The sequence below is a fragment of the Oncorhynchus gorbuscha genome, unplaced genomic scaffold (assembly GCF_021184085.1).
Source record: "Oncorhynchus gorbuscha isolate QuinsamMale2020 ecotype Even-year unplaced genomic scaffold, OgorEven_v1.0 Un_scaffold_925, whole genome shotgun sequence".
In the NCBI taxonomy this organism is placed as follows: domain Eukaryota; kingdom Metazoa; phylum Chordata; class Actinopteri; order Salmoniformes; family Salmonidae; genus Oncorhynchus; species Oncorhynchus gorbuscha.
The window spans coordinates 250,478-259,611 of NW_025745881.1; the positions used below are offsets into that span (position 1 = coordinate 250,478).

The following is a 9,134-nucleotide window of genomic DNA, read 5'->3' on the forward strand; positions in this document are numbered from 1 at the left end:
CTCAGTACAGCAGTACGGAACTTACTGGAGGCCCTCAGTACAGCAGTACGGTACTTACTGGAGGCCCTCAGTACAGCAGTACAGTACTCACTGGAGGCCCTCAGTACAGCAGTACTGTACTTACTGGAGGCCCTCAGTACAGCAGTACGGTACTTACTGGAGGCCCTCAGTACAGCAGTACGGTACTTACTGGAGGCCCTCAGTACAGCAGTACGGTACTTACTGGAGGCCCTCAGTACAGCAGTACGGTACTTACTGGAGGCCCTCAGTACAGCAGTACGGTACTTACTGGAGGCCCTCAGTACAGCAGTACGGTACTTACTGGAGGCCCTCAGTACAGCAGCACAGCAGTACTTACTGGAGGCCCTCAGTACAGCAGTACTGGAGGGTACTTACTGGAGGCCCTCAGTACAGCAGTACGGTACTTACTGGAGGCCCTCAGTACAGCAGTACGGTACTTACTGGAGGCCCTCAGTACAGCAGTACGGTACTTACTGGAGGCCCTCAGTACAGCAGTACTTACTGGAGGCCCTCAGTACAGCAGTACGGTACTTACTGGAGGCCCTCAGTACAGCAATACGGTACTTACTGGAGGCCCTCAGTACAGCAGTACGGTACTTACTGGAGGCCCTCAGTACAGCAGTACGGTACTTAATGGAGGCCCTCAGTACAGCAGTACGGTACTTAATGGAGGCCCTCAGTACAGCAGTACTTACTGGAGGCCCTCAGTACAGCAGTACTTACTGGAGGCCCTCAGTACAGCAGTACTTACTGGAGGCCCTCAGTACAGCAGTACTTACTGGAGGCCCTCAGTACAGCAGTACTTACTGGAGGCCCTCAGTACAGCAGTACTTACTGGAGGCCCTCAGTACAGCAGTACTTACTGGAGGCCCTCAGTACTTAGCAAGTTTGGTTGAAGCTGTGAACGTGACAAAAAATACTATTTTCTTAGTTATTTTGTTGTTGATCGATACTTTTGAAAAACAAAAACAAATAAGACCTTTACAATGCCACTGCCTCAGTGCCATTACCATGCAGTAATGACTTTAGCTTCAATCTGCTCTATCTAAAGAATACGGAGCAATATTTACAATGTTTACTTCCTCTTAACTAAGTGTCATACTGTGTGATACAGTGGCTGCAATGCATAACATGCAATGGTGAACAGGTTATGGTGAGCTTACAATGGTGAACAGGTTATGGTGAGGTTACAGTAGTGAACAGGTTATGGTGAGGTTACAGTAGTGAACAGGTTATGGTGAGGTTACAGTAGTGAACAGGTTATGGTGAGGTTACAGTAGTGAACAGGTTATGGTGAGGTTACAGTAGTGAACAAGTTATGGTGAGGTTACAGTAGTGAACAGGTTATGGTGAGGTTACAGTAGTGAACAGGTTATGGTGAGGTTACAGTAGTGAACAGGTTATGGTGAGGTTACAGTAGTGAACAGGTTATGGTGAGGTTACAGTAGTGAACAGGTTATGGTGAGGTTAGTGGTGAACAGGTTATGGTGAGGTTACAGTAGTGAACAGGTTATGGTGAGGTTAGTGGTGAACAGGTTATGGTGAGGTTACAGTAGTGAACATCGTTGTCGTGAGAGAGTAGCTGAACCACGCCCTGGACCAGAGCTACATTTACAGTAGCTCTGGTCCAGCTCTGCTCCAACGATCACCGTCGTCGTGAGAGAGTAGCTGAACCACGCCCTGGACCAGAGCTACATTTACAGTAGCTCTGGTCCAGCTCTGTGCTCCAACGATCGTTGTCGTGAGAGAGTAGCTGAACCACGCCCTGGACCAGAGCTACATTTACATAGTTACAGAGGGAAGTTACTGAATTTACAAAGCGTAATAATATTAATGTTTACCATCCATTCAGAATCCCGATGGATTCTGCTACCTGTTCTGTTCCTTGTTACTGTTACGACACACCTCCTCCTTCGCCTTTCTGTAACTGATGTCCTGCAAAGTGCACATAACATGTCATGCAATTCAGCGTTGGTCTGACTGACACAGAAGTGGTTGAATAAAGAGCATGCTTGTTTCTCTAGCTACCATCTGGCATGTTACCTTTTCATCACAGCTTATTATACTGTAAAGTTATAGCCACAAAACGACTCCAAACGTGTACACACAAAAACAAAACATTTCAAGTTGATTTAAAGTGTTTTGTTCTACTTATCAGAATTTTTTTTTTTTTTTTTTTTTTTGCAATTTTATGTCTCAAGAAACATCTAGTGACTTAATTCAATGGTTTTTCCTCGTGCTGTTTAACATTGTACAAGAAATGTTTTAAAATAATAGTCAAAATGGAAAACCAAACGGAACCTGTTAGGAATCATTGGCAGCGTTTAACTGTTCTGCATTAAGTAGAGGCTGTTCGAGCTTCAAATAAAACTGCGCTTTGCGCTCCAATAAAATATATTTGTTACTTTATTTGTAAACTTAATAAATAAAAGTAATTTAAATTAATCACGTTATTGGTCCTTTAATCTTGTCCTAAATGTTTGTTTTTATCCACATGTTTTAGTACCATCCACTACCACATGGGGGCAGTATATGACATACTGTACTGTGCACTCAAAGTATTCAGACCCCTTGACTTTTAACACATTTTGTTACGTTTACAGACTTATTCTAAAATGTATTAAATAAATACTAAATCATCATCAGTCTACACACAATACCCCATTATGACAAAGCGGAAAAAGATTTTTAGACATTTTTGCAGATTTATAAAATAAGTATTCAGACCCTTTGCTATTATCTATGCATAGTCACTTTAACTCTACCTACATGTATATATTACCTCGACACCGTTGCCCCCGCACATTGACTCTGTACCGGTACCACCTGTATGTAGCCCCACTATTGTTATTATGATCTCTTAGTTTTTTTAGAGATATTTTCTTAACTGCATTGTTGGTTAAGGGCTTGTAAGCATATCACTGTAAGGTCTACAACACCTGTTGCATTCGGCTCATGTGACAAATAAAATTTGATTTGACACTACAAATTGAGCTCAGGTGCATCCTGTTTCCATTGATCATCCTTGAGATGTTTCTACAACTTGGAGTCCACCTGTGGTGAATTCAATTGATTGGACATGATTTGGAAAGGCACACAACTGTCTATATAAAGGTCCCACAGTTGAAAGTGCGTGTCAGAGCAAAAACCAAGCCATGAGTTCGAAGGAGTTGTCCGTAGAGCTACGAGACAGGATTGTGTCGAGGCACAGATCTGGAGAAGGGTACCGAAAAATGTCTGCAGCATTCAAGAACATTCTTAAATGGAAGAAGTTTGGAACCACCAAGACTCTTCCTAGAGCTGTCCGCCCGGCCAAACTGAACAATCGGGGGAGAAGGGCCTTGGTTAAGGAGGTGACCAAGAACCCAATGGTCAACTCTGACAGAGCTCCAAAGGACCAGTGGAGATGGGAGAACCTCCCAGAAGGACAACCATCTCTGCAGCAATTCACCAATCAGACCTTTATGGTAGAGTGGCCAGACGGAAGCCACTCCTCAGTAGAAGGTACATGACACCCGCTTGGAGTTGGCCAAAAGGCACCTAAAGGACTCTCAGACAAGATTCTTTAGTCTGATGAAACCAAGGTTGAACTCTTTGGTCTGAATGCTAAGCATCACGTCTGGAGCGACACTCCCCATCCAACCTGATAGAGCTTGAGAGGATCTGCAGAGAAACTCCCCGAATACTGGCTTGCCAAGCTTGAATTGTCACCCAAGAAGACTCAAGGCTGTAAATCGCTGCAAAAGGTGCTTCAACAAAGTACTGAGTAAAGGGTCTGAATGCTTATATGTAAATGTGAGTATTTTTTTTATTTGGAATAAATTAGAAAAAAGAAAACGATTGTACGTAGATTGATGAGGGAAAATTATTTAATTCATTTTAGAATAAGGCTGTAACGTCACAAATTGTGGAACAAGTCAAGGTCTGAATACTTTCTGAATGCACTGTAGTTCTCCCAGGGCTAAGAGAAACTCAGACTTTTGCATCTCATATAGTAACTCTCTCTTTCACTCTCTCTCTCTATACACATACATACATACATACATACATACATACATACATACATACATACATACATACATACATACATACATACATACATACATACATACATACATACATACATACATACATACATACATACATACATACATACATACATACATACATACATACATACATACATACATACATACATACATACATACATACGGCTCCAAAAAATAAAGGGAACACTAAAATAACACATCCTAGATCTGAATGAAATATTTCTTTACATAGTTGAATGTGCTGACAACAAAATCACACTAAAATTATCAATGGAAATCAAATTTATCAACCCATGGAGGTCTGGATTTGGAGTCACACTCAAAATTAAAGTGGAAAACCACACTACAGGCTCATCCAACTTTGATGTAATGTCCTTAAAATAAGTCAAAATGAGGCTCAGTAGTGTGTGTGGCCTCCACGTGCCTGTATGACCTCCCTACAACGCCTGGACATGCTCCTGATGAGGTGGCGGATGGTCTCCTGAGGGATCTCCTCCCAGACCTGGACTAAAGCATCCGCCAACTCCTGGACAGTCTGTGGTGCAACCTGGCCTTAGTGGATGGAGCGAGACATGATGTCCCAGATGTGCTCAATTGGATTCAGGTCTGGGGAACGGGCGGGCCAGTCCATAGCATCAATGCCTTCCTCTTGCAGGAACTGCTGACACACTCCAGCCACATGAGGTCTAGCATTGTCTTGCACGGTGTTGGGCTGTAAGCACAACCCCCACATGTGGACGTCGGGCCCTCATACCACCCTCATGGAGTCTGTTTCTGACCGTTTGAGCAGACACATGCACATTTGTGGCCTGCTGGAGGTCATTTTGCAGGGCTCTGGCAGTGCTCTGCCTGCTCCTCCTTGCACAAAGGCGGAGGTAACGGTCCTGCTGCTGGGTTGTTGCACTCCTACGTCCCTTTTTCAGGACCCTGATTTTTTTTAAAGATAATTAGTAAAAATCCAAATAACTAAACAGATCTTTATTGTAAAGGGTTTAAACACTGTTTCCCATGCTTGTTCAATGAACCATAAACAATTAATGAACATTCACCATTAGGACACGAACAGCTTACAGACGGTAGGCAATTAGGGTCACAGTTATTAAAAATTAGCACACTAAAGAGGCCTATCTACTGACTCTGGAAAAACACCAAAAGAAAGATGCTCAGGGTCCCTGCTCATCTGCATGAATGTGCCTTAGGCTGCAAGGAGACGTGGGGACTGTATATGTGGTCAGGGAAATAAATTGCAATGTCCGTACTGTGAGATGCCTAAGATAGCGCTACAGGACGGACAGCTGATCGTCCTCTCAATGGCAGACCAGGTGTAACAACACCTGCACAGGATCGGTACTGCCGAACATCACACCTGCGGGACAGGTACAGGATGGCAACAACAACTGCCCAAGTTACACCTGGAACTCACAATTACTCCATCAGTGATCAAGACTGTCTGCAATAGGCTGAGAGATGCTGGACTGAGGGCTTGTAGGCCTGTTGTAAGGCAGGTCCTCACCAAACATCACCGGCAACAACGTCACCTATGGGCACAAACCCATCGTCACTGGACCAGACAGGACTGGCAAAAAGTGCTCTTCACCGACTAGTCGCGGTTTTGTCTCACCAGGGGTGATGGTCGGATTTTCGCGTTTATCGTTGAAGGAATGAGCGTTACACCGAGGCCTGTATTCTGGAGCGGGATCGATTTGGAGGTGGAGGGTCCATCATGGTCTGTGGCGGTGTGTCTCAGCATCATCGGACTGAGCTTGTTGTCATTGCAGGCAATCTCAACGCTGTGCGTTACAGGGAAGACATCCTCCTCCCTCATGTGGTACCCTTCCTGCAGGCTCATCCTGACATGACCCTCCAGCAGGACAATGCCACCAGCTATACTGCTCGTTCTGTGCGTGAATTCCAGGAAGACAGGAATGTCAGTGTTCTGCCATGACCAGCGTAGAGACCAAATCTCAATCTCATTGAGCACGTCTGGGACCTGTTGGATCGGAGGGTGAGGGCTAGGTGCCTTGGTGGAAGAGTGGGATAACATCTCACAGCAAGAACTGGCAAATCTGCAGCTAGTGTCCACAACAGATACTGAATATTACTTTCCATTTTGACCCCCCCCCACTTTGTTTAGGGACACATTATTCCATTTATTTTAGTCACATGTCTCTGGAACTTGTTCAGTTTATGTCTGTTGAATGAATCTTGTTGCGTTCATACAAATATTTACACATTACGTTTGCTGAAAATAAATGCATTTGACAGTGAGAGCATGTTTATTTGTTGAGTTTATAGTTTATATACAGTTGAATTCGTAAGTTTAAATCAAATCAAATGTATTTATATAGCCCTTCGTACATCAGCTGATATCTCAAAGTGCTGTACAGAAACCCAGCTTAAAACCCCAAACAGCAAGCAATGCAGGTGTAGAAGCACGGTGGCTAGGAAAAACTCCCTAGAAAGGCCAAAACCTAGGAAGAAACCTAGAGAGGAACCAGGCTATGTGGGGTGGCCAGTCCTCTTCTGGCTGTGCCGGGTGGAGATTATAACAGAACATGGCCAAGATGTTCATAAATGACCAGCATGGTCGAATAATAGTAAGGCAGAACAGTTGAAACTGGAGCAGCAGCATGGCCAGGTGGACTGGGGACAGCAAGGAGTCATCATGTCCTGGGGCGTGGTCCTAGGGCTCAGGTCAGTTGAAAGTTTACATACACTTAGGTCGGAGTCATTAAAACTCGTTTTTCAACCACTCCACACATTTCTTGTTGACAAACTATAGTTTTGGCAAGTTGGTTAGGACATCTACTTTGTGCATGACACAAATGTTCCAGCTATTGTTAACAGACAGATTATTTCACTTATAATTCACTGTATCACAATTCCAGTGGGTCAGAAGTGGGTTAGAAGTGTAAATTGACTGGTTAAACAGCTTTAAACAGCTTGGAAAATTCCCCAAAATTATGTCATGGCTTTAGAAGCTTCTCATAGGCTAATTGACTTAATTTGAGTCAATTGGAGCTGTACCTGTGGATGTATTTCTAGGCCTACCTTCAAACTCAGTGCCTCTTTGCTTGACATCATGGGAAAATCAAAAAAATCAGGCAAGCCCTCAGAAAAAAAAATTCTACACCTCCACAAATTTGGTTCATTTGGAGCAATTTCCAAATGCCTGAAGGTACCACATCCATCTGTACAAACAATAGTATGCAAGTATTAACACCATGGGACCACGCAGCCGACGTACAACTCAGGAAGGAGACGTATTCTGTTTCCTAGAGATGAACGTACTTTGGTGAGAAAAGTGCAAATCAATCCCAGAACAACAGCAAAGGACCTTGTGAAGATGCTGGAGGAAACAGGTACAAAAGTATCTATATCCACATTAAAACGAGTCCTATATCGACATAACCTGAAAGGCCGTCCCACAAGGAAGAATCCACTGCTCCAAAACCACCATAAAAAAGCCAGAATACGGTTTGCAACTGCACAAGGGGACAAAGATCGTACTTTTCCAGAAATGTTCTCTGGTCTGATGAAACAAAAATTATAACTGTTTGACCATAATGACCATCGTTATGTTTGGAGGAAAAGGGGGGAAGCTGAAGAACACCATCCCAACCGTGAAGAACGGGGGTGGCAGCATCATGTTGTGGTGGTGCTTTGCTGCAGGAGGGACTGGTGCACTTCACAAAATAGATAGCATCATGAGGCAGGGAAATTATGTGGATATATTAAAGCAACATCTCAAGACATCAGTCAGGAAGTTAAATCTTGGTCCCAAATGGTTCTTCCAAATGGACAATGGCCCCAAGCATACTTCCAAAGTTGTGGCAAAATGGCTTAAGGACAAAGTCAAGGTATTGGAGTGGCCATCACAAAGCCCTGACCTCAAGCCTATAGAAGATTTGTGGGCAGAACTGAAAAAGTGTGTGTGAGCAAGTTGACCTACAAACCTGACTCGGTTACACCAGCTCTGTCAGGAGGAATGGGCCAAAATTCACCCAACTTATTGTGGGAAGCTTGTGGAAGGCTACCTGAAATGTTTGACCCGAGTTAAACAATTTAAAGACTATGCTACCAAATACTAAATGAGTGTATGTCAACTTCTGACCCACTGGGAATGTGATGAAAGAAATAAAGGCTGAAACTAATCATTCTCTCTACTATTGTTCTGACATTTCACGTTCTTAAAATAAAGTGGTGATCCTAACTGACCTAAGACAGAGAATTTTTATTAGGATTAAATGTCAGAAATCGTGATAAACTGAGTTAGCTAAGGTGTATGTGAACTCCCTGCTTCTACTGTAAATAGGTATCTCATAACTGATTTGAGATCAGTTTTGCTGTTTAGATCACAATATATAACAGAAGGGACCTGATCCTAGATCAGCACGTTTGCCTTGAGACGCTGTATACTGGACATAAGACCTCTGGTCTCTCTGTTTCTATAAACGGTTGGCTGGGCAGTACTGAAACATACTATTTGACCGTGTTACAGGTTGCACGATACATTATTATAGACAGACTGAATGACTTCCGCTTGTGACTGAGAGCCAATTGGGAGGCAGGCTGGTGGGAGACTGGGAAAACGAGTGTTTGTCAGTAGTCATGGATTCTGTGGAAAGAATGAAGTGGATGGGAAGCGGGGAAGGAAAAGGGAATTCCACAGCAGAGCTGCACTACCCTGATATATAAATCACTGAGGAATAAGGCTCCATTCTCTATGTAGTGCACTGCTTTTAATCAGGGCCCTGTACAAATGTAGTGCACTATGTAGGGAATAGGGTACCATTTGGGACACACCCACGAGCTCCTCTCCATGCACACACCACTAGGTGGCTAATCAAGTAACCATTCACGTCTGAGACCAATAGAAAGCCGCCAAGGGAAGGAAATGCATTGTTTCTTCGGGTGATTGAGTGTTTTTATACGTCATTAAAATAATGAGTGATTGTATGAAATCAGGGCGGCCATCTTGTTAACGGTACCTCCTCATCTGATGAAAATGAACAATGCATTTCCTTCATTTATTTTCTGATCCAGAAATGTCCTACAAGAACA

At 43.5% G+C, this 9,134-nt stretch overlaps 1 long non-coding RNA gene across 1 annotated transcript; it reads left to right on the forward strand.

Moving 5' to 3' along the window:
- Positions 1-534: 534 nt before the first annotated feature.
- LOC124020814 lies at positions 535-2,466 on the forward strand. The gene is made up of 2 exons (XR_006836153.1): positions 535-1,448; positions 1,557-2,466. It is a non-coding gene; the product is annotated as an uncharacterized LOC124020814 (long non-coding RNA).
- The last annotated feature ends 6,668 nt before the right edge of the window (positions 2,467-9,134 follow it).